A 26,771-nucleotide genomic window follows, 5' to 3' on the forward strand; every position below is an offset into this window, starting at 1 on the left:
TTATTTACTCAGATGATTTGCATCAAAATGTAACTTGTGAGCACGTTTCTCTAACTCGCCAATAAGTCCATCACAACACTTTGCACAAATGAGATTGGGTTTGCTCACACAGTTACGATTTGCATACGTTCAAAAGAGTTCTCTGATCTTGTTTACTGCTTGCAAAAGGACCAGCCATGCGAAAGAGACTCATCCATTAGCCTCCCTGATCAGACGAAAAGAGTTAAAGGCAGTAAATTCAGGAATGCACGGATGAGATCAGGTGATGAAGGCAAACATTATAAGAAATATTCCCCCTTGACCTTTACAATTCTGACGATATGCCTCCAACACTTATACTTTTATACTTTAGTACATAGTGGCAACATAAACATTTTTTTTGAATTTATAGTTTTATTATTTTTTATATATTTAGTTATATTTCATAGTACAAAATTTCATCATTTATCAATTTGTCATGTCAATTTCTACATTTCCAGAAACACAATCTATAAAACACATAGTACTACAATGAGATCAATAAAAGCCATTCCATGCAGAAAAAACAAATAAGAAAACATTAACATTCTTACAACTACATCCACTCAAATCTCTCCATACATACTACATTCACTCCCAATTCTGCGTCTGAGGGATCGCAGATTAAAGTGCGAATTTATACGCCAGGTCGACGCGTTTCGGCGGTATAAAACCACCTTCCTCAGGACCTTTCTTGCAGAATACTCAGATATTCCAAAAAACGATATTTTATAAGCCCTGCATGGTCGGGTATCTGTAACGATAAATGACATACATTTGTATCACTTATTCCTATTAATTCATAATAATTGCACATCAATGTAATAAATTGCGTTGCCCTATGTACATAAGAAAGAACCTGCTTGTTCGCACATTTTATTATTTGATTATTTTATCTCTTGTAAAGTCAAATCTGAACCAACAGTGCAACATCACCATACGTGCTCTCAACATAGACAAAAGACCTGTTTTATTATATCAATTGAGGTAGGCATGTCTTTAAATCTATATAGGTGATTTCTAGATTTCCTAATACATGCTCATCAAATAAGTCATGCGTAGAAACCTGAGGCAGAAACTAAATTCTATCTATGCCATTGTTATTGTTTGCACATTTCTGTCACCTGGAGAAAACTAAGTAAAATATGTACCTTTATCAAACAGTGGACTCGCCCCCCTGCTCCTAGAGCAAAAGACAACTTTTGTTACTAGTCTAGTTTGTTACAGCTGTAACAAACTAGACTAGTAACAAAAGTTGTCTTTTGCTCTGATACAGGAACGGTAATAAGTACACTCTAAAAAACTCTGAATTTGCGATAGGAGCAGGGGGGCGAGTCCACTGTTTGATAAAGGTACATATTTTACTTAGTTTTCTCCAGGTGACAGAAATGTGCAAACAATAACAATGGCATAGATAGAATTTAGTTTCTGCCTCAGGTTTCTACGCATGACTTATTTGATGAGCATGTATTAGGAAATCTAGAAATCACCTATATAGATTTAAAGACATGCCTACCTCAATTGATATAATAAAACAGGTCTTTTGTCTATGTTGAGAGCACGTATGGTGATGTTGCACTGTTGGTTCAGATTTGACTTTACAAGAGATAAAATAATCAAATAATAAAATGTGCGAACAAGCAGGTTCTTTCTTATGTACATAGGGCAACGCAATTTATTACATTGATGTGCAATTATTATGAATTAATAGGAATAAGTGATACAAATGTATGTCATTTATCGTTACAGATACCCGACCATGCAGGGCTTATAAAATATCGTTTTTTGGAATATCTGAGTATTCTGCAAGAAAGGTCCTGAGGAAGGTGGTTTTATACCGCCGAAACGCGTCGACCTGGCGTATAAATTCGCACTTTAATCTGCGATCCCTCAGACGCAGAATTGGGAGTGAATGTAGTATGTATGGAGAGATTTGAGTGGATGTAGTTGTAAGAATGTTAATGTTTTCTTATTTGTTTTTTCTGCATGGAATGGCTTTTATTGATCTCATTGTAGTACTATGTGTTTTATAGATTGTGTTTCTGGAAATGTAGAAATTGACATGACAAATTGATAAATGATGAAATTTTGTACTATGAAATATAACTAAATATAAAAAAAATAATAAAACTATAAATTCAAAAAAAATGTTTATGTTGCCACTATGTACTAAAGTATAAAAGTATAAGTGTTGGAGGCATATCGTCAGAATTGTAAAGGTCAAGGGGGAATATTTCTTATAGTGTTTTGCTTTTCCTCTCTTTCCCTGACCATTGTAGTGAAAATAGAGGGGGTCCCATTCTTATGTTGATGAAGGCAAACATGTCTTAACAGGATAACAGAGCAACACGGGCTCGAGTATGGTAGTCACATTCTGACTCATGGGGGGGGGGGGTAAACTGCAGCGGGGGTGAGACGATGGGAATGCAGCGGACCGTCGGTGCAGGGAGGTGGGGGGAGGGGTCAAGACAGTGCTGGACATGGAGAGGGGGTGGCTGGCTCGCAGTACTGCCACATATTTCACACGTACTCAGTTTTGCTGGTAAAGTTGCTAGGCTTTTAACACTTTTAAAAAGGGCAGACTAGAGCTATTACACTTTAATAGGGACCGTGCAGACAAAAGTCGGCAGAGTTTTTACACGTTTGAAAGGAAAACTCCTGCTTTTACCAATGGGACAGGCTTGCAATGGGTTGAGCTAATCGATGCACCGGGGCCGCTATGCTTTAAACGAGATAGTAGGGACTTTTTGAAGCAGGTAAAATAATAGACTTTAATTGAACAATACAGATAAGGCTAATATTATGAAACTGTGTGCTGCACAATTCCCACGCTTGAAGCATTCCAAGTCGCACAAACAAACAGAGCCATACGAATAAAGCGTGTGCAATCTAACACTGATGTGGGACGTGAGAGGCGACTGCCTGGTGACAAAACGTAGAATACAAGATTGATTCCTTCTCAAATGGATTGTGTTTGTGGTCATTTCGTGTGAGGGACATATGACGAACTTGAACCAAACAGCAGATATCCATACATGCAAGTAGTCAGCGATGCAAACGTTTCACAGTGCAGGGGACGCACAGGCAGCAGTGACTTGCGAACTGAGATTGGTAACCCACAAGCCCATCCTGCAGCAACAAAAGCTAATGTAAATACAGTAGACTCAGTCTACCCCAAATAAAGTGACCTAGCAAAGCGGCTGGGGCTACCAACAAAAATGGGTTGAGGACAAAAGGGATGAATATCCACCAATCAATCTTCTGTCCCATGCTTGAGCAACAGAACAGTTGTCAGATGAAAATGAGAAATAGTGTACTCCAAGAACACCAGCAGGTAACAAATATGGACAGAACCCGCTATTCATTGAACTTTATCAAGCACACTGAAAATGTGAAATTAACAATAAAGAAACATACAGAATGTTGAGAAAGTAGTCTCTAGCTCTGCTGTGTCCCTCTCACAGAGGCGCATATGAAAAGGGTTAGGTCCAAAGTGGGGAAAAGAGAGCTGGTTCTAGATGCCCCGGCACCTGACATTCCAGGGATTCCCGGGCTCAATTTACACCGCAACCTCCAGTCTCCACACTACAGGAGGTGTACGGAAAGAGAGCACTCGTACCTCAGTGCAATTGAGAGCTGAAGCCACTCACCTTACTTTTCACCTCCACGATGCTGTTACTCTCCAGGAAGCGCAGGTTCTGCGACCTGCTGAAGCTGCGGTTCATGGCCACTGCTGCTTCGGCCGCCTTGGCTGCGCTGGCTGGGGATGCAGGTGCCCCTACCGGGCGCGGAACGCTATAAGCAACTGCTTTTATCCGGGGGCTGTGCTTACTCCAGTGTGTAAATGCACTACCTCACCCTGGACGCTGAGGATGCTCTCCCACGCCTCGCGCCCGCAGTCGCTCCTCCTGGGATTGCTCACTCCACAGATTAATAGTTTACAAACACTGACGACGGACACCACACTAGGCAGGTTTCATAGACACAGAGAAGGGACCAAGTGGCAGTATATCACACATAATGAAAAGTTTTATGTCCCGCAGAACATAGACACAGAAAGAGGACTCCTACTGACAAGCGTACATTCAAGGAGGCCATATTAGAAGGTACAAAAAAAACTCATTTCTTTAAGACAACCTGCGGCAATAGCTTGTCTTCTCTTTGTCTCTGGAGCAAAATCAATAGTTGTTCTTGATAACGGATATATTGAAAAACTGTTTTTTTCCGTTTCAATGTTTGTCACAATACCCACGAGTTTACGGGTTTCACGCGATCGTAAAGTGAAACAAGTCAGGTCCCGGGCCGCGCTGTGATTGGCTGACGTCACGGGGGTGTCCCGGGCCGGCAGCCAATCACAGCGCGGCCCGGGAATGACGTCACGGGGGTGTCCCGGGCCGGCAGCCAATCGCAGCGCGGCCCGGGACAAAGGGGCGGGGCTTAAAAAAAGCACCAGAAACGCCCCCGAATCGCGTTTTCGTGAGAGAGCGCGATTGACAGCCTCTGTCTCCCAATGGCTAGCCTCCATTTATGGAGCTAGCCAATTGGAAACAGAGGCGGTCCGAACCTCACTACTAAAAACAAAAGATTTCGATCTGGGAGGGGCTTTGCCCCTCGCCAAGTCGAAACCTAATAAAGTATTGAGAATTGAAAGAAAAAGTGCTGTTAAAGTAGTGGCCTGCTTGCGCTGGCACTGAAACGCACTCTACTTTAAATGGATGTGCGTTTGTGATTAGTCAAAATGCTATCAGTCGCAGTGCAAGAGAGTCAGTGGCTGACGTGGGCTGATCCTTGAGGCATGCTTTGGTGGGTGGATGCAAAACGTGTACGATAGTGGTACAGACCAAGCAAAGAAAATTGCTGACGCAATGCTCTTGTGTGAGTGTGTGTATATGTGTATATGTATGTATGTGTGTATATGAAAGCTGCTAAATATGTCTTGAATGATTGAGTGATGGATCGGGAATATTGATCATGTGGTGGTGATAACGATTTTGCAGTTTGTTATAAAAGCTGAATGGAGTTTTGGGAAAAGTGTGTTGAATTTTGTGAATTGAAATGAAGCTATTTAGGAAGTTCTTCTTTCATGTGGAGACTCGCGCTTAGTGCTGTGGCTCTCACAGGTTTGTCTTTAGCTTCCGGCATGCCAAACGGGTCACTTTTCAGGGACGAATGGGAGATCTGTAAAAATGTTCAAATCAGTCCTCCATTCCTTTTCTGTAAGTGGAGTGAACGACATGTCTCTCTGACTTGTTTGTGAGTGTGTCAGCCCCCTAAAAGAAGTAATTAGAAAAAATAGGTTCAAAATATGAAAACTAAATCGCAGTTTTAAAAAAAGTCATAAAAGGGCTCGAGGCGCTGTTTTATGACTCTCCATTCTGCCCTGAAAGCAAAAGCAACCCCCTACTTTGCAGCCAATTGGGTAAATGCCAAAGTGCATGAATTATAAATAACACGAAAGAACACAGGGGGTCTATGAACCAACTTGTTTGGCTAGCTATCCTTAACTCTAAGAAGTGAGTTAGTGCCCTAGTCTCCCTAGACAGCCTAAGGAACGAAAAGAAATGCAGTGACAGACCTGCATGCGTGGGATCAAACACATACAGTTCCGGTCGACAAGATCCAAACCACCAGTGTGTGGATTACCATCAAATGGACTTAGTGATCAGTCATATCATATGGTTCACCAGTATATGAAATGGTAGGTCCCTTGATCATCGAGACCGTTTACCAATCACTCGGTAGCAGAGCTGGATCTAGTCCACAGGCACTTATGGAGTACCATATAACCGCTAATCTTTGATGGCTGAAAAAGTGATAAACACGCAGTGCAACAGAAAACCGTGGTGAATTTAAAATAGAGTAATGTGTCCTAAATTTTTTTTTATTAAAGTAATGGCACATCCCCTAATTAAAACCGAACAGTGCAAACGACAGTGAGACCAAATATCTGTCGGAAAAAAGGCCAACATGTTTCTGCCTAGCGGGGTGTAAGTCCCTCGGCTTTCGTCAGGGCCTCTGCTCTCAAAATATTGCTACTGCTGTCAAAGTGATGTACAAATTATATCAAAATGAATGTATCAAAAATAATAAAATTTGGAACAAATACAACCTGTGACATGCTATTCCTCCATATCAGTGGATGCAAAAGAACATCTACAAAGAGATGCAAAAATAAGATAAGTAAGTATTAGCATAATATAGTATGTGCAAGTACCCAACACACCATATCCCTCACAAATTTGTAATTGTTCTCACCCAGTTTGACAGGGGACTGGACCTCACCTCACCTCACCTGGACTGTGCTCAGGTATTCGAGACCCCGCTCTGTGGAACAAAGAAAAGCAAACAAAAAACAGGGGGAAATTATGGAGCTATTCAAAAGGAGGCTCCCAAATTTTCATAAGACATTTTTGGTCACTTAGATGATCTTTGTCCATTCATAAATCCAATGATAGAAAGGCTCCTCAGTCTCTGACTGCACAAACTCAACATACATATGATGTACTTTGTTTACACAGATTCTCAAGTATGTTCGAAGTGATGTCTATAGTAGAGAATAGATCACCCATCACATGCATATTCATCAACTCCTTGAGAGACACTTGCTCTCTTTTATAGTTATAACGATTTCCAAATAATGTTTTATATATCCTTTTCTAAACTTTAACCAAAGATCATTTGCATGTCATGCTTAATTAGCGTATATGTAAGAAAAGGCTAAAAAAACCCTCTCACAATTCTCCAGGATTATTGCAAAACTCGAATGGCATGTACACTCGATGCACTCCTGTATCAAGCAAACAGGAAGCTCAAATCAAAACCAACAAAAGCACTCCAACCGCACTTGCGATCTCTCACTTAGTCGATCACAGTAAATTTAAGTTTAACCCCCATTGTTACCTATCCGTCGGTGCCTCGCAACTCAGTTCTGAGTCTTCATGGGAGGCACCGGAACGGAAGGCGAAGGCGTTTTTTATCCAGAGTCCGTGACAAGGGACTACTTTATGTCGCACTTAAACACGCTGCGCAATAGCTGGGGACTTGAACCAGGAGAAGTCTTTAAACAATTTTTTGTCCCTACAACCCCCCCCTACCTGTATCTTAAGATATAAAGTGCATGAATTGCCAGTCCGACCTGCCCTTGTCCACCTCCTAGTGCTGCTTGGCTCTTGTGTAGGTGGCTGCCACAGGATCGCATTCTGAACAACACCTCTTGAACGGAGTCCTTCTTGGCTCTCCTTGTACCCCCTCTACGGTCTCTGTGGTCAGATCATCCTCGTTTTTCTACCAGTTGCGCTGTTAGTCTGCACTTGATCCAAAATTAGACAAAATATTTCTTGGTGCCAATAATTATACTCTTTCAGGCAAGATAGTTTTCAGTTTTTATTCCCTTTATTTGTTTACTCTTGCCTTGTACATAATAAACAATTATATGATATACTGCCAACAATTACGTTTCTGTGAGGTGGCAGTGACCAAGTGGTTTAAATATCTTTTAATACAACTTTATGGATAATGATAATTGCTTAATTACAATTTAAATGGTAAGCAAGCCGGCTGTGCTGGTTAGTGACTGTGTTGAACTAGCTGAATGGCTCTGCTGAGAGCGGGTGCTCCAGTTGGGCTCTGCATTCCGCTCACCCATTGTGCGGCTCTGAGCCCTGCTACGGTGGCCAACAGTTGGGCGGCTGACATTGGGGCTCACAGGCAGCTACACAATGGACAATGGGATTAGTGTCTTGATACAGAATGGAGCAGGGTGTTTTATCCACGTTGACCTAGTTTTTTTCCCTGCACTCCAGTGTTTTAATGAATAGGCCTGCTTAGCTATCTTGTCCCTGACATTGTCCAGTAGCACTTGCATGTGTACTTCATATGCTGTAGCCTAAATAAATCCCAGGCTCTCGCGCCTGAGGCCATGCAGATTTCGAATTTGTGCGGAAGAAAGGTCAGTGGGAATGTAAGTTCCAGCAGGGGAAGCTTTTTCTACCACTTCCTGGAACTGCTCTGTGTGTGACCAGCTGGGACCAGCATGAGACTGGGGTGCTGCTTAATTGGATCATTGCGTACATATGTGCTGGCCTCAAGGACTGGGCTCAAGAGACATGAACTGACCTTTAAAAGATTAAATCCAGTGATTATCTGTTATTTGTTTCCCCCAGTCAGCCGTATCCGTGTAAAAAAATCAAATGGGTGCATATTGCTAGTGACCACGTTTACGCTGCTTTGGGGTCTATTAAAGGCGCTGAGCTGACTTCAAAGGCGGTTTACGGTCAGTACAAAGCTGCAGTATACTGCTGGGTACAAGGTGGTGGCAGAGCAGGCACCAAAACTGGACCAATTTCTGAGCTGTGCTTCTGAAACAATCTCATTACTCAAGAGTTTACATTCTTCATTCCATACAAAATGTGACATGAGGGCCAGAGCTGCTGACTTTGGACCTGGGAAAACCGAGTTCGAGTCTCTGCGTCGCCTCAACATCCTGTGATTCAGGGTAAATCACTTAATCTCCCCATGCCTTCCAAAAATGAATTATGTCCCTGTGTAACATAACTGATGCTAATGTAAAGCGCTCGAATACCTTCGGATCCAGTCCGCGCTACATAAAAAAAAAGCACACTAAAAAGCAATATTCATTTTACGCCAATTAACAGTGGGTAGAATACATCAAACCAAAGACAACACTCTGAAATCACACAACTTGCACAGTGTAGCATGCTGCTACCTGTATGTGGAAACATGGCCCTCACGTAGGGGTAGTAAGCGCTATCCATATAAAGTCTGCAGTGCAATACACTGTCAGGTTAAGTGTAAATAAACCTGCATGTCCGTGTACGACACAGCCACTCTTAAACATTTGATTTCTCTCTGTATTAAGGTGTGAGCTTGTTTTAAGGCCATCGTCCAGATTATGCAGGTGTTTCTGGTTGAATTTTGCTTTGTTTCCTCTTATAAAGCCAGATTCAATGGACAGTTCTTAAGGGGCTGGACCACAGCCGCGAGGGCTGCAGGATACATTTGTTCCAATTTCTACCTGCTCTTGGCTGAACAGCAGTGTTTTGGAATGCTGGAATTTTGGTGAGGGACGACGTGAATGAACCATGCTTTATTTTATTCGGTGGTTTCAGAAGTGTCAGTAAATTCCTGCCAAATAATGAGTCCTGTCCATACGTTGTGCCCTATACGTTTAGAGATGAATCCAACTTCAGCATAAGCAACACACAGCGAAATATCCAGCCCCCTGCACAGTAGTGCAGTTTAGGAATCCTTGGTAAAACATTGCAAGCTGCACCTTGCTCTGGCTGTTTGTTCTTGTTTATTTAATGCTGCCAAAGAGTTCTGTCAGTACTTAAGGGCATGCAGGTCGCTCCCCTCCCATGTATGTAAATGGAATTGAAATGTAAATAATATGCAGACCTGCCGTGCAGAATAACTAGTAAAAGAGCTAGAGCTGGGTCCAAGAGAGGCGGATAATAGGAAAGAAGTGAGTTTTCACATTGCTGTCATCCGGTTCATTACGTGGGAATCCTTCTATGTGAAATTGAAAATCTTGCTTTTTCCAGATTAAGCACGGCTCCAGGATTTAGAAAAGACTTTAAATCCCAACAGCTTCAAAGAGACATTCAAGGGATCGAGATAGCATGGATTTTGCAGCCATTTTGTATGACGTACATGTTTAAACCATTTCTTTGTCCATTAGTTTACCATAATTTAAGAAACAACCTGCTCCATATTTCTCAATACTGTTTAATGTGTCCAATACATTAGTAATGTTGCAAACCCAGCTGAGCTTTTATGATCATTCAAACCTCCGATGAAAGCGTACAGTTTGTTCAGAGAGGAGAGAACACACGAGATTGACGTGCAACTTTCTATTTCTACATATTTGTAACACCAAAAGTAAACAGTGCACCTTGCTAGCCTGTTAAGATGATGCTTTATTGATAACTCCTGGTTGGTGGTGGCTGTATTCAGGGCCACATTGGCCCTGTCATCTCTCAGCTGAAATGAAGCTTTTCTGTACACTGATAAGCACTCCCCCTCACCCTTTAGGCCTAACAATGCATTTGTCTCCTTACCTTGTCGTCAGAAAAAAAGCTTGAAGTGCTACTGAGAGCGGTCCTTTAGCTCCACCCAAATGTCCAAACCCTTCAGTACAGGTTTTGATTGGGCAGAAGTTGTGTACTGTCACTAAAAAAGAGTGCTTATTTTGCAAGTTTTGTCGTGTGGTAAACCTTGTGCTCGGTACAGCAGGATTGAATTGATTATGCTCACAAGGAAATGATCATAGCGATAGGTCCGATCTGATTATTATGAAAAATTATAATGAAAGCCGTAGGCCTGGCTTATTTAATGTGAAAAGCATATGTAAAAGCCAATAGTTGTTTAAGACACTGTAAAGATAATCCGACCTTAAAACCTGTAGACAGATATTTTGCTACATAGAATCTCAGATATCTGCATTGTTACCAAGGGGTTTTAGTAGTCTTGTGGGAAAACCTGTGTGGAATACAATAGGCGTGAGATGGTTATAGTAACAATTGATAAAGGCTATAGGCCTCATTGGTTCATTGGAAAAAGTTATATCAGAGGTCTTTGGTCTAATCTTTTATTATGAAAATGTATGAAAAAACGTGTTAGGCCTTTCTTAGTTAATGAAATTCCCTTATTAAAGTCAGTAGGCCTTTAAGAATTAATTGTTATTACACTGTGTTGAAGGCTATGGGCTGGCATTGCGTTTCTTGGACTTTCACAGATTGATTTGGAAAGCAAGGGGTTATTGTAGGTTACCCTCCCAGATAAACCGATAATTCAAATGATGTCCATTTTGATAATCCTTGTTACACTTTCTTAAAAGGGGTTGTGTATTGCCTACTGTAATTTTACACAAACTTTGAATTTTCGTAAATGTTTGTCTGATGGCTGCCTTGTAAGAAAGCAGGTGCTCGATATAGTAGGCCTGAATTGGTTATGATGAGAAGCCAGTGATTAATGGGCCAAATTGTTTCTTTAGGGAAAGTTAAGTCACATGCCATAGATCCGATTTGTTTTTTATGAAAAATTACAGCAAATTCAATAAGCTATTGTGAATGTGAGAATCATAGGCCAACATGCCTTTAAGTGTTGTTTGTTGCTACATTGTGTTAAAGTCTGTAGACTGGCATTTTGTTAAATGAATTTCAGGGATTACTGTAGTAGTTAAGTGTGTCCATGCTTCCATTGACAAACTCCATTTTAGAGATTATTTTATTTTAGTGTTTTATAGAGCATAAACTTGACCCGATAGGGTATCCAAACACTTTACAGAGTCAAAGAGTCATACAGGAGGCATGATAACACAAGAGTATACTGTACATTCTTCTGATGGCAGGTGGGAAGGAGTTCCATAGTCTTGGTGCAGCCCCAGTGAACGCCCGATTATAGTATTTTTTTTTTCTCCCGAAAGCGTGCAGGCTGGAGTAGGAGGGCACTGGCCGATCGTGAGTTTCTGCTACCTCCTTCTGTGTAAGATCCGCGGGGGAGTTTGAGTGTAGGGCCTTATGCGTGATGCATGCCAGCTTTAGTTGAATTCTGGCCTCGAGAGGAAGCCAGTTCAACGCTTTCAGATGAGGAGTGATGTGATGAAATTTCCTAGTGCCGGTGAGTAGCCTGGCGGCTACATTGAGGCAGGCTTTTAAGGGTGCTAGGGAGATCTTGGGTAAACCAGAGAGGGTGGAGCAGCCATATTCCAGCCTAGAGGTGACTAGTGCTTGGGCTGCAAGTTTTAGATCGAGAGCGTCAAAAAAGGGTTTCAGTTTCCATAGGTAGTTCCGGTGGAATCTGGCAGATTTGGCCATTGAGTTGATGTGGTCTCGGATGTTTAGGTTGTAATCCAAGGTTATTCCCAGAGATTTGGCCGCGTCCACAATGGTCGGAGGACAGTTTAATGCTGTGATGGCTTTGATCCATATCTGGATCTCTGAGTTACTGTTTGGCGGGAAAATTAGAAGGAACTCAGTTTTCTTTGCATTGAGTTTGAGTTGGTAGGAGGAGAGCCAATGGACGGTCAGCTTCAGGGCCTCATTCAGGGAGAGAATCTCCTTGAGAGATGAGATTTTTTTGTAGATCTGAGTGTCGTCGGCGTACATAAGGTAGGAGATATTTGCGGTGCGAAGGACTTCGGTAAGGGGTTCTAAATAAAGGTTGAAAAGGGTGTGTTACAATGTTGATCCTTGAGGGACTCCAACTGTGACCAAGGAGGGAACGGACAGGTTACTGTTGATTAGGAATCTCTGAGATCGGTTTTGGAGGAAGGATCTAAACCAGTCAAGGACAGGTCCATCTAATCCCATCCTAAGTTTGAGGCGTTCAAGTAGCTTCCCGTGGTTGACCGTGTCGAAGGCCGAGGATAGATCTAGGAGGATTAGGAGACAGGTTTTGTCTTGGTCAAGGGCTTGTAGGGCATCATCGACGATGTGGAGCATGGTGGTTTCAGTGGTGTGTCCAGGTCGGAAACCAGATTGGCAGTCATCGAGTAGGTGGAAGTTGTTGATGTGGTGACTTAGCTGCAGTTGCACACACTTCTCCAGCACTTTAGTTAAGAGAGGAATGTTGGAAATTGGTCTGAAATTGTCTGTGGAGGCTGGATCCAGCGACGTTTTTTTCAGAATGGGAAGGACTTGGCCCGCTTTCAGGGAGTCAGGCATTGATCCCTGCCGGAGAGAGGCGTTAATTATCGCAGTCCAGCTAGGAATAATGGATTGGGCGGCGGTCGCAAGACAGTTTGAGGGGAGCGGGTCGTTGAAATGGTTGTTCGGGTTTAAGGTGGAAAGGATTTTGGCGACAGTCATCGTCATAGAGTGAGAAGTCGGTCCAGTGTGCTTGATTCTTAGGTGCGGACTGTAGAGGTGGGGGTAGGAGGCGGAAGGTCAGGGTTCGGTAGAGAGAGTGAGGCAGAACTAAGTTCGTTACCTAAGGTTTTGATTTTATTTGCGAAAAACAAGGAGAATTCCTCAGATGTGATGAGACTTGGGGTTTTCTTTCGATGTTTTGGCCAATTTGTTTGATTGGTGTTTGACCAACTCAGAGTTTGCGTGGTCTGTTCTGGGCATTTCCTAGTTCCGCTCTGATTAACTTTTTTTTGAGTTTAGGATGTTCTTGTATGTATTTCTGGCCTGGCGCAGAAGTTTTAGGTGAGCAGCCGAGGGGTGCTGTCTCCAGATTCTTTCGGCTTGTCGGAGGGATCTCCTCTCATTGTTGAGGGAACCAGTGAACCATGGGTTTCTGTCTTTGACTTGAGTTCTTTTTAGTTTAAGAGGGGCTAGGTCATCCAGAATGTTTGACATAGTTGCAGAGTAGTGATCATTGAGGTCACTGACCGATGTGATATGTGGGGGGGAGGTCAGATTTGCAGCGGACCTCAAGTTCCTTGCGGTCCAGGTTCTTGGTGTCTCTGACCCAGCGTTTGGGAAGCACCGGTTGTGGTGTCCTTATCTTGTGGGTGCCAGGTAGAAGGAAGGCAATGGCGTGGTGGTCAGACCAGTCACAGGGGTCTATAGAGATAAGCTTGATGGTTGCCTCCTCCTTAGAGGCAGGGGGTGTAATGGAGGCCTCTGCATTTCCCGTGGTATGGCCCCCCTCCTCCAGGGTTTCCTGGTTTGGAGGGGGGGGGGCTCACCTTCTAAGCCATGCCATTGCAAGTCATGCAGAATGTGTGCAAGGCAGGAAGTAGCCTGGAATAGGAAACATTTAATCACTTGGTAAAGCATTCTGCTTTACCGAGAGCCCCCTGCAGTGTAGGGGGGAAGGCAACCATTGAGGGCGGGGGGCCCCATTTAGCCCATTCTGCATGTTTGTTTCTCTGCATCACTGTATACTCAGTGAGGCAATGAGTTTGCCTTTTTTTAAATCATGCGCCTAACGTTACAGTGCGCAGCACTGCTCGCACAGCGCAAGACATTTTGTAGGGTAAAAATGGGGTTTCAGATACTGACCTAGGAATGGCGCACACACGAGCGTGTGCTTTTTCTTTTGGGGCATGTTATTGGCCTTTGCATGCATGTTTTTTACAAAGCCAGCATGCAATAGGCCAAAGGTGGGCACATTGCTCCTCCCACGGCCTATTGGTGTCTTACACGCACCAGCCGTCATGTGATTTCACTTATCGTGCCCAGACACGGGCGCTATAATTGAAACTCACGAACAAAAAACACACAATGGGAGTCTATATCTGGGCCTAACATGCTCCAAAAAATCAAAACACACCGCTAATCATGTCAGTTGGTTTTGCTGAGGCTGTATACCATATAGATAACTCATAAACTGCCAACCTAGGCAACCCATGTACTAGAATTCACTTCAAAGGTCGAATAGACCCACAGAGAAGAAATGGATGTCCATCAACGTCAGATGTAGATCATGTATTCTCATTTGGTCATCCACGTAGGAATGGTGTTGTCCCATGATCATTGAGACTAGTCCATACCCTCTATTTATCTGGGTCACATCTCCAGATGTAGTGAAGACCATACGAGCTGAGATCGTGATGGAGTCCGGTGCAGTGCAAAAAAATATAGTGTAGTGAGATTAAAAAAGGATAGAAGATCAATACAAAACTTTAATATAACTTGATCGCTCCCTTACTAAAAACAGGAACAGTGCAAAGATGCAGTCTAACCATATAACTGTATATATACGGCCAACATGTTTCAGCCTCTAGGGAGACAAATCCCACGGCTTTCTTCAGGGCCACAGTCCTTAACGCTTGCTACTGCATAAAAAGTGAAAAACGTAACTAAATCAATCAAAGGATACAACTGTCATACATGTTTCTCTTAGTCCTCTGTATCAAGCAGTGTCGGTTGTATCTGTTCACAAAGAAATCAAGAAAAGTACAGAGATATATAACGTGAATCCCAAAACAAAGATTACTTATTGGTATCAGTTCCATACATAGGTAACTGTGCTTGTTAATCTTATTGTATACTAACCTGCATTGTACAGGGAGCATACCTCACCTCTCCTGGTCCCTTGCTCAGGATAAAATGAGGCCCCGCTCTGAAAAGGTAAAGAAAGGGGGTGAAAAGAGAAGCTATAGGCTGAAGTAGCCTAGTCTCTCTCCTAACTTTCTTTACTGACACCCTTGTAATTTAAATACCTTTTCGAGCTTCAACCAGATCTCTGACTAAAAGCGAAAACCGGCCCCCTCCCCAGAGCAGTCCATGAAGCCATCTCAGACTATGCATTGTTGAGTCAGAAGCCAATATGTACTGTATCATATTAGTCAGTATTTATAAAAACATTAGACAGGAGGAAAAAATCCTCTATACACCTGAAGCAATCAGATTATCGAGAAGGTATGTTTTATCCTGCCTCCTCAATACGCTTACTCTTACTCTAACTCAGCGCTCTCCTCACCTATCCGTCGTTGCGTCGTCGCCTTCGACCGAGCTCAGAGGGAGGCAGCGAGGGCGGTGTACTGGCCGCTTATGAACGTGTATTAGGGGGCGGAGCCTGCTTCGTGATGTTAGTTTCCCTTAGGTTTAACAACGTGAAGTGTAAATATACTACATACCCCTTGAGTAGGAGCCACGCTGTTCTGAAGTCGATAAACGCGCCGATCATGTCGTTTGTCAAAATGCCCAGGATCCGGACTATTCTGTCCCATTGCCTACTCCGTGTGATCCAACTCTTACACGAGAGCTAGGCGATGGACTACAAAAATGCGTCATCGCGTTGAAGAATGTAGTTCTTGTATAATTCTCTCGCGGGAGCTGGGAGTTGAACTACAAAAACGAGTCATCGCGTGAAAAGATGTAGTTCTTCGATTATTTTACAATCATACGCCCAAAACACATCCACAATAACACAGAGGGGATTAGATTGATTCAAACCACTGACCAAATTTGATGTTACTTATGTCAGAATTGGTGGGTGATGCGTGTAGCTGAAAAGGAAAGTATTTATTGCAACAACCAATTCACCATATAGATGGTCACAATCTGTCAAACCACCATTGGGCCACAATAAAGGGACAGTAATGCATACATCCAATAATAGAGCTGTCCTCTCCACGCTGGGAGAGCATCACAGCAAGAAATTGTATTATGCTGTCAACAGGTGAATGAGGTGATCTTATGTTTGAAAGGAATGGAATATGTCCACTTTTTGAGTATTTAAACAGTCATTAGGATTTGTACAATCACGAAGATTGCGTGGTCTCAGCCGTGATGAACCACTCAATTCTACCATGCCTATACAGTATAGACTCCTCAGATGTCCTAGGCCTCAATTCAGGGCTGTCCATGGAATTTCATCGTTCAGCCCACTAGTATCTGTGGTCAATTTATATATCCATCTTTGTTCTTTTAGAAAGAGAAACCTGGAAATATCAGCAACATGTGGGGGAACATACGGTTTCTCCAAAACTGTCCAGATAAAATCTGTCTCTTGGTGATTACACTCCAAGAAATGCTTTGACAGTTTGGATACGTTTTTTTTGCACCTGAACACACTCTTGTGCTCCAGTATTCTAGTGCGTATCTTCCTTGTGGTCATCCCAACATACTTCTTTCTGCAAGGGCATGTCAGAAGATAGATTACATTTGAACTAGTGCAGTTGGTGAATTATTTTTGTACCCACGTACGATTGGTGCCTATATCTACCTCTTAGGAACGAGTGGTCTGAGGGCACACTGAACAGGCACCACACGGATGGTGCCCTGTAACAGCTGGGAGATCCCATAATGTGCCAATAGGTCTAATGGATACATTTTTAGGTCGCGTATGAACCAGTTTGTCACGTAGGCTGGTTGACCTCTTGAAGGCAAATAAAGGGGCCTCCATTCTGTTGTTACCAGCATTTAAGAGCTTCCAGTGTCACCTGACTATTTGTTGTATAGCATTAGAGTTAGTACTGAAAGTACTAACAAAGGTGATACGTTCCGATGGTGGTTTAGGCACCGGAGGGTCTAGTAAACTCAAGCGATTATTGTTGGAAGCCTGTTTAAGCGAGCCTTTGATTAAACTCTTTGGGTATTGTCTGTCGGTTAATTGCTGACAAAGTTCAGTGGTGTGTTTGGAAAAAGTAACCCTCTCTGAGCAATTGCGTCTCACTCGGAGAAACTGCCCGAAGGGCAAGTTATCTCTGAGGGCTTTGGGATGTTGGCTCTGATATAACAAGAGAGAGTTCCTGGCCATTGGTTTCCTAAATAGCTCGCTTTGTAGCCCTGACTCGGTGACATAGATAGAGAGATCCAAAAAGGAAATCCTGTCCTTGTTGATCTCTACGGTAAACCGTAAGAACTGATTTTGCATGTTCAACCACTGATGAAACAAAAGGATTGAATCGCGATCTCCTCTCCAGATTACCAAGATATCATCTATATACCTCTTCCACCACTTAATATAAGGGTGGAAGGGGTTGGTAGGTGTCAGGACATGTTGTTGCTCAAAAGTATGGACATACAGATTCGCCAAGCTCGGGGCGAAAATGCTGCCCATACTGGTCCCAGACGTTTGAAGGTAGACCGTGTCCTCGTATTTGAAAAAGTTGTCTTTCATGGCCAACTTGGCCAAAGCCATGATGAAAGAGACCGGTGTGATGGAGTTCAACTCGGTGTGGCTCAAAATAATACGAATCGTGTCCAGAGTCTCATCCTGAGGTATTGACGTATACAGAGACTCCACGTCAAAAGAAACTATAGAAGCTATAATTGAAACCACATGTCTCGCTGTGGCCCGTGCGCGCACCCCTCGCGGGATTGTGTTTTTTGGATCCATTTCACAGAGAAGCAAGTAAATGAAAGAACCGCTGACGTCTTGTTTTTTAATGGCCTTCTCTTACGGGTAGGAAGCACTATATAATGCTGTTGGTTCATGTTACTCTTTGCTGCGTCTGTTAGGGATAGAGTAAAGCTTTGCTGAGACATTAATGAAAGTAAAGAGATTACATACAATAAGGGTAATTTTGCGAGTAAAAGTCTCGTCCGAAAGGTACTCTTGTCTATCCAAGGCTCATTATTGATGTGGTTTGAGAGGGCAGGGGAATGAGACATTTAAAATACGGGGTATCGGTGTCCACTTGTGAGAGGGACAGTACTGCTAGGGTAACTCAGTAGGGGACTTAGTTTGAGGAAAGGGAGAGTGGGGTGTTATGATCAATAAAATGTGTTATGGGGACATGACTGCCCCTTAATATGAGGAAGGGGTGTTTGCGATGTAGGGATATGTTGACACAGAGGGCCCTGGGTCAGGATGCATCTCAGTATTACACCCTTGTACCTTGAACCAATAGGCGGACGGGGGGGGGGCAGTCTTCATCAGTCAGGGGCATTTATTAATCAGGCAAGTGAGAGCGAAATATAACTATTGCAGCAGGTAATACTGCTTCTTGGCTCCACCGTTCCCTCTAGGGGACACTTGGCCCTCTGTCCAGCTCCTCCGCTCTCTGTCCAGCCCCTCCAAAACTCGTGCACACTCACCTCCCGGACTCCTTAGGGGGCCCCCAACCATGACAGCCGGTTCCTCGGAGGTGGGCCTAACGCTTCCTGTAGGGTTCCGTTGTCTCTGCTGCTCGGTTGCCCCGGGGTACCCCCTCTATGTTTACTTCCTGATACCCCTTCTTCCTCCCGGTGATTCTCCTCAGACACCTATCGTATTTTGCGGGAACGTGTGAGGGAACAGCGGCGGACACTGCTGATATGCTGAACCACGATCACGTGACACCGACTTCACTCTCGCTGTAACTTCGTCTGGGGAACAAGATAGAACCCCCGTCTACTGAACCCGCCTAACGTCCGAGAAAGGTTGCGATTGGCTTACGCTAGTGTTAACTAAATCTGCATTGGGCAATTCTTGAAAGCGTCACTGTCTGCAAAAGTTTTGATTCTGCTTCCAGATTCATGAAATGTCGGTGTGTGTGTACAAGGCTACCTAGAATGTTATCTTTTCTGTTATCATACAGTGAACGAATTTTTGAAGACTTTTATATTGCTCGAGGATATAACTGTATTACAAATATATTGTCATTAAGTACATGTCTGAAATAATTATCAAACCGAAGCCTTTCTAGAAAAGAAATGAAAAGCATATTACTAAAATAGTAGCAATGGAAGTTTAAACAATATCTTTTAAATAAATATTTTCGTGAAGACTACTAAATTATATTACCGATTAGACGCAAAAAGAGTAACTCTGTCAGCGCCCTGTTGTAAGCATCATAACATCGAAGGACCATCTTCAAATTGGTGCATTTCATATCTATAATTCAGCGGGACCTTACTTATACCAATCAGGCGTTTCGTTTTTCGACCTAGTGGAATTAAGCCATTAACAGTCACTCCCTTTGCTTGTGACGATATGAACCTCGGTATAAAATAATGTTACCTTTATATGTATTTATGTCAGCTATGCTAAGGAATTAAGTTATTTTTCATTTATTTTCTTGCTTGATGATTTGACCATTTTTAGGTCTCGCGCCTAGCTTTGCAGTGCGCAGCATTGCTTGCGCAGCGCAAGACATTTTGTAGTGTAAAAATGGGGTTTCGGATACTGACCTAGGAATGGCATGAGCGTGTGCTTTTCCTTTTGGGGCACTTTATTGGCCTTTGCGTGCATGTTTTTTACAAAGCCAGCACACAACAGGCCAAAGGAGGGCGCATTGCTCCGCCCACAGCCTATTGGTGTCTGTTACGCGCACCGTTGGCCATGTGTTTTCAATTATCGTGCCCAGACACGGCGCGATAATTGAAAGCACATGTTTTGCTGTGGTGCGCGCGCACCACTCGCTGGCGTGTTTGTTTTACAATAGTGATCGCGTAAAACAAATAGACTAGAAAAAACTAAACAAAGTCCCGTGTGTTTCTGGGTTACGACGGAACACTGAAAGCCATGTGAAAGAAGTGACGGAACCAAAAGACGCCTGCCAAGAGTGTGGTGGAGCCGTGTGCTACTGGGACAGTGACCCACTGCCCGGCTGATAGGAGGATCAGCCGGAAACCCTTACTTTCATAATCCCCTGTGACATCCGCCGTGGAGCATTGCATCCGCCCGGATAGTAGCATGGTGCCCGAGGAATGCTGCTGCTGTTCACCACGGAGCCCGACACGGCTGCTGGGTGAGATCCCCACACCAGTCTGCACCAGCCTTCACAAACCGCTACGCCTTGGCACCGGGGCATGAGCTTGGCAGGTGAGGGCGCGCCCTGGTGCTAGCTGTCACTGGCGCCACTTCCCTACCATTCAATGCTCTGCCATGTTACAACCTTGCGGCTTTTTATACAACGTGCATTGCTGTTGTGTTGTGCCATTAAGTGGTACAATAGTGACACCTGCTAGTTTGTGTTCAGCAACACCGTAATTGTGAAAACAAGCAGTACTTGTACGCAGTTTTTAGTTTCACAGGCATGTAGCGTATTGAATGGGCTCATGCACGTTTGTCTTTAAAGTTGCTTCCATGTTCACATGAGTTATCAAGAAAATACAGTTTCCCTTTTACGTGGTTTTTTTGGAGTTGCAGAGGTGGTGGTAACAGGTGATGTTTCAATAGTCATAAACCTCAACATTTCAAAGTTACTACGGGGGCCATTTGTCATTGAATTAGCGACACGTTTTTTTGGTTTTAAATTTATTTCAAATTAAATTGGAATCGTACCTTAGAGGGTGAACAAGCCCTGAACATGTTAAACAAAATGTAAGATAACTACCAGTGAAGGCTTCTCAAAATTGCTGTTCATTGTTTTCGGTACAAAAGGGGGTGGTGATGGACGGAGCATCTGAATCAGTCAAACACTCACACCCAGTCAAAAGATCTGGGTTTAATCCATCACCGTTCTTTGGTCCACTCTGCCACCCCAGTTCAGACATGGAAGCTTGTTTCCGGTCCTCGGAAACAAGCGTCCGAGGACCGGTTTCCGGCATTCCAGCCGTCTTCAGCCCGGCTTGCTTGAATCCAGTGGCAAAGTGAGCAAGGGACTCACGTCTGAGCATACCCTGCCACACTTATGGCGGCCAAAAGCAGTACAAAAGAGGGTGAAGACTGCTGTAATGCCAGAAACCGGTCCTCGGAAGCTTGTTTCTGGTCCAGGGAAGGCATGGCTTGACAGTTCGGGCTGGACTGTTCCCATGAGGCACAGGGTCAGACTGATTTGCATATAGCCATGTCTGAACTGGGGTGGCAGAGTGGGCTAAAGAACTGTGATGGATTAAACCCAGATCTTTTGACTGGGTGTGAGTGTTTGATTGGTTCAGATGCTCCGTCCATTACCACCCCCTTTTGTACCGCTTTTGGCCGCCATAAGTGTGGCAGGGTATGCTCAGACGTGAGTTCCTTGCTCACTTTGCCACTGGATTCAAGCAAGCCGGGCTGAAGACTGCTGCAATGCCAGAAACCGGTCCCCGGAAGCTTGTTTCCAGGGAAGGCATGGCTTGGCAGTTCGGGCTGGACTGTTCCCGTGAGGCACAGGGTCAGACGGATTTGCATATAGCCATGTCTGAACTGGGGTGGCAGAGTGGGCTAAAGAACGGTGATGGATTAAACCCAGATCTTTTGACTGGGTGTGACTGTTTGATTGGTTCAGATGCTCCGTCCATTACCACCCCCTTTTGTACCGTTCATTGTTTTCGGGCGGACATTTTGAACGTATACCTACCTGTCTCTTACTACTTTCTAGAATATTGGGCAACACACTGTTCTAATAATTGTTGTTTGCAGTTGGCATGATTACCCATTTCTAAGTTATAATGTGTTGAATATATCACGCTATACCATAGTGGTTCCATTTCTGAGCAGTGAATAGCATGTAATGCTAATTAAGAAGTTTAATTAAATGCTGGTATCCTCGTTCAGCTTCTAAATGCCTGTTGTCATGTACCATTTATGCTGAATGCAAGTGGGGGAGCATGCTTGCTCCATGGTAGCAGCCTTTCTCCTCCATTGTCGTACGATCGGCTGTTTAAGCCCTGCACGTCATACACTGGAAACTGGATAGGCTAGTGATTTGTGCCCTCACATCACCTTTTAAAAGAATATATGCTTCTTTTAAGGTGGATGATTGCTGGGGCAGACAGGATAGAATTTACTAGGACTGCCTTATTATTCAAGACGTGGGCTCCCTCAGACTTACGTTTTCAAAGCTCCTCCTTACTCTGAAGTTCAGGTGAAACTATGCAACTGGCTTAGTAAGCTAATAAAACTGTTATCTACCTCCGTTTTCGGGAGCACCGTTTTGAGCTTTGTGCTCTTACAGCCAGATTGTTTTTCTGTTTAGCTATTGACACTTCACATTGACTGGTCGCTTTATAGTTGGTCGCACACAGTACCCTTTTGTGCAGAGAAGACTACTTCTAGCGAGTGACTGTGCTGTCGACTAGCAACTGGGACACAGGCACCCGGTAACTTAACTAAGCAAGTACCTGTAAAACGGGATACACAGTGCAACACTTTATGGAAGATTAGGCAGTACAGTAACTGGAGCCACAGTAAACCCTACAAGTCTATATTTCACAGTTCCTCCTGTTACTAACACCTTCCTTTCAACAGCAGATGTCTTGCCATTCTAGCATAGCCCCAGTTTGTACCTAGCACGTTGGATCCCTGTCATCCTGGGTAGCTTTGTATCTCCGAGGAGACCTGGTATCCCCTTGACGCTTGCCCATAGCTGTCAATTATTTGTCAGGGAGAGGGGGGGTGTACGTAATGCCTTTGCACAAGGCGTTTATACACAAATGTTCTGTAATACAATACTAAGAAAACAAGCATTTGCAATGCAATAGGTCTCGCAGTTATGAGAGTTTAAGCTATTGGCATTGTAAACAATGCCTTTTATTTATGTTTTTAAAAAGAAACAAAAATAAAAGGCATTGTTATTTGCAATATCAATATCTCATACTCTTTTTTAGGTCTCGCGACCTATCGATGCGCGCAAGCGCATCGAGCGGAGCGAGAATTCAAGTAGCCAAAATCCTCGTCAAACCAAGGGCTTTCTGCTGCGGTTTTGTTTAAGTTCACGTGAATCACGTGTTCAAACAAGCACGCGCATCAGCCTCCCTCCCTCCTAATTGCATTTTTTTAACGGCCGCCGCACAGCACATCAAAGGGCTTGGCCCAGCGTGCGCTCTGCGGCTTCTCTGCTTCTCCTCCCCTAATTATTCATGGCTCTGTTTCCCGGCGCACGCATTTGTTGACATTTTTTTCGGCGCTCTCCCCACTCGGCCCCCTCCCCTGCCCGCCGTGTCGCATTTCTCCTCCCCCCTCCCCTTCTCTGCCTTCCATTCCGTCTTGTTTTAATTTATGTTCCTTCGTCCACACTAATTTTTACTATTATTTATAAGTATTTAGTTTTGCAGCACAATATCATTGGTGCAACAAGGATATTGTGCTGCAAAACTAAATACTTATAAGGTCCCACAAGCGAGACCTATTGGCAATGCCAATGCTTGTTATAGTTAATTTTTTTAATCACTTAGCCTCTTTTAATTCCACCAGAGCCCCTGGATGGCAACATAGGTGAATTTTACACTGTTAGAATTTGTAACCTCTGTGGCTGGTCTTAACTTTTTAATAGCGGTGTAAAATGGTAATACACACCCCTCTATATTCTAACATTGTAGAAAATGTCAACTATTGGAAGAATTTTGAGCACATCCTCTAACCAAAGTAAAACAAACTGAGTTGTGGTACTGATTTTATTTCTCACACTAAAAATTGCTAGATAGCAAGGTTTGCATTCCAAGTGAGAATACAAGATAGAGGGACCTGTGGGGAAAAACACTGAAAGCAATGTTCCTTCTAACGTACTGTTTTCAACAAACTCTTTTCGTGAAATGTTTAATGTACGCAAACAAGACCAAATGTAAGACTTGCAAGGTCACAAAAGTAGTCAAAAGTTAATGTTCCTCATTCCATGTACAAACAGTCCTCAATGAAATTAAATGAGGGTTTTTATAGAGCGCCTGTATGCTGTGGCGTCTTAGCACCATGCAGTCATTAAATCACACTTCTGGATGAATTGTCTTAATCGGGAGGCAGTGGTCTGTGTTGAGCGGTTCTTCATTTGCCTCTGAAGACCTGCTTATCATTCTGATCACAGAAGTTGAATTCAGACCGCTTTTTTGCCCACTTTAGTAGGGCGTATTGTTTGGATGTAGGCAACATGTCTCCATTGTAAATGGGCACATGTGGTGTTCCTTGGGTCTGCTATTTGCTCGGTTTAGGTGGATTGCAGCTTGGTCTTTTTAGTTCTCGCCTAGGCAGCGCTGTCTCTTTGAGACATGTTTTCAGAATATGCTGGCAGATGCATCAACGTAGCCTTTTGCTATTCCTAAATAGCGATTTTTAAGGAATCGCTATTTAGGAATAGCAAAAGCCTATGCATTTTGGAATTTGGAATTTGGAAGAGGATTTGTAGAGCGCATAGCTACCCTTGGGCATCCCAGCGCTAGGAGGACCAAGATTCTTCCGAGAGGGGTCGATGCAGGAAGGTGTTTAGGGAAAGAGCCAGGTTTTTAATTTTTTCCGGAATGATAGTAAGTTCTGTTCACTCCTCATGGGTAGTGGGAGGGAGTTCCACAGTTTAGGCGCGTTGTAGGCGAACCTGCGGCCGCCCGATCTAGCCTTTTTTTTTATTCTCGGGATGGAGGCCAGTGCAAGTGAATCAGATCTTAGGTGACGGCTAGCTTTGTGAGGTTTCATCAGGGATCTGAGTATAGGGGGGCCCTTATCCTGTAAGATTTTGTGCGCTATGCAAAGCGTTTTGAACGTGATGCGCTCTTTGACTGGGAGCCAGTGAAGGCTCTTGAGGGCAGGTTTCGCCGAGTTCCGTGCTTTGGTTCCCGTGAGGACTCTAGCTGCGGCGTTTTGGGCCACCTGGAGTTTTTGAGTGACTGATGCAGGGGCTCCCAAGTATAGGATGTTGCCATAATCAAGTCTTGAGTTAACTAGTCCCTGCATCAGTAACTTCCTGGATGGGAAAGGGATCAGGTGGAGGATTTTACGGGCCATACGGATTAGTCCGAAACAAGTCCCTGATGCATGTATGAATCGCTATTAAAATAGCGATTCCTTAACATTCCTTAATTGCTACTCGCAAATTGCTAGTCGCAATTAAGGAATGCTGTCCCATTCATTCCTATGGGCCTACAGGCCCATAGGAATGTATTGGAGATTGCATGAGCAATTTGCGAGTACCAGTAGATACTCGCAAATTGCTCATGCAATTTCAAGGGTGCAAGGTTGTCAAAATGACACCCTGTTGCACCCCTGAAATTGATCTATGCACATATGTTGCACACACACATGCCCTAAGGGCATGTGTGTGCGCAACATGAAACTTTGAAAAATGCACAAAAGTGGTTTTTTCAAAGTTTTAGCAAATTACCATGAAGTCCAACTTCATGGTAATTTGCTCCCCCTATTAGTGAATTCGCTATTTTTTTTACTTTCATGCATTGCATTTAAGGAATCTCAATTTGGGATTCCTTAAATGCAATCGCAATTTAAGGAATCTCAATTTAGAGATTCCTTAAATTGCGATTTTTGCATTTGGGATGATGCATCCCAAATGCAAAAATACCGGGAGCAAAGGGGCAGATTCTGAGAATCTGCCCATTTGCTCCCGGTATTTACTTTGATGCATATGCCTGATGGTCTTTAGCTTTGCCCAGCGGTTTTGGTTGGCTGGCCTGCTTTTTGGAAATTCCTTTACTGTGATTGATCAATAGTGTCCGTCTGCCCTGCCTTTGGGTGCTTGGCTCCCTACCATGTGACATCAGATTGTTTCTTTTGGTTTCCCATCAATTGCCTCTTCACTCGCAGAGGCCCGCCTCTCCCTCCCATTATTGCTGCTGTCCTTCCTGGTTTTCTTTTTAGTGCTTGTTTACTATTGTAGCGATCGCAGTAGGGCGCACTTTACGTTTATACATGTTCATCTAAAGCACAGCATGCCGCCATTGCTACAAAAATAAATATGCTTTTTTTTTCTATTTATTGAGTTTTGTTGCAATTGGTGTTGCATTATTTAGCAATGCCAAAAGCTCAAACTTTAATAATGCGAGACCTATTGCAACGCAAATGCTTGTTTATATTGGCTATTTTGTTTTGTGAGTGACAGCATTTTGTCTGAGCACGTGTGTTCATCCTGAAAAGTAGTGCACTTTACAGCCTGGACTGGTAGGCCAGTCATTTAGTTATCCATTCTTTTCATCTTAAAGGTCCCCTTACATGTTCTCCTTGTTATTTTACTTTTTTTTAGAGCAGCCTGCCACTCCCAACCCAGACCTACTTTTGAGGTCGCAGCAAACCAGACCGCAGAGCTGTCTGGTTATCTAAAGACACCTAGGAATGCATTCCATTAGTTGCTTACCATTGGCTTTGTGGTTTGCAACTCACATTTTCTGCCGTTCCATTTGCTGGCTATATTTCCTACAGGCTGACCAGCTCAAGTTCGTCCCTCTTGTTGCCCAAACATTGTTTACTGTATTCTTCCACGAACATGCGTTCTGTAAACAGGCCTTTACATCTTGGCACATTTGCTGTGCATTCAAAGGCAGAGGTCAAATGCCAGGCTGTGTATTCCAGGGAGCTTGGTGTTTATTTTTATTTCTGTGACTTCAAAGTCAGAGGATTTATGTGACAATCATGCTAGCTAGTGGGTGTCCATGCGAGGAAGGCTGTACAGATGTTATTTTTTTCTAGCACACAACAAAATGTAAATGTCTGTAAATGAACTGTGCCGACAATCAAATCAATACATTGGGTAGTGACATTTCCACACGTTA

At 43.6% G+C, this 26,771-nt stretch overlaps 1 protein-coding gene across 3 annotated transcripts in view; it reads left to right on the forward strand.

Annotated features, from left to right (window-relative positions):
• Positions 1–26,771, forward strand: part of LOC144818378 (tight junction protein 2-like) — a 438,051-nt gene that overhangs the window by 148,613 nt on the left and 262,667 nt on the right. The window lies entirely within an intron of this gene.

The sequence above is a fragment of the Lissotriton helveticus genome, chromosome 2_1, assembly GCF_964261635.1.
Source record: "Lissotriton helveticus chromosome 2_1, aLisHel1.1, whole genome shotgun sequence".
NCBI lineage: Eukaryota > Metazoa > Chordata > Amphibia > Caudata > Salamandridae > Lissotriton > Lissotriton helveticus.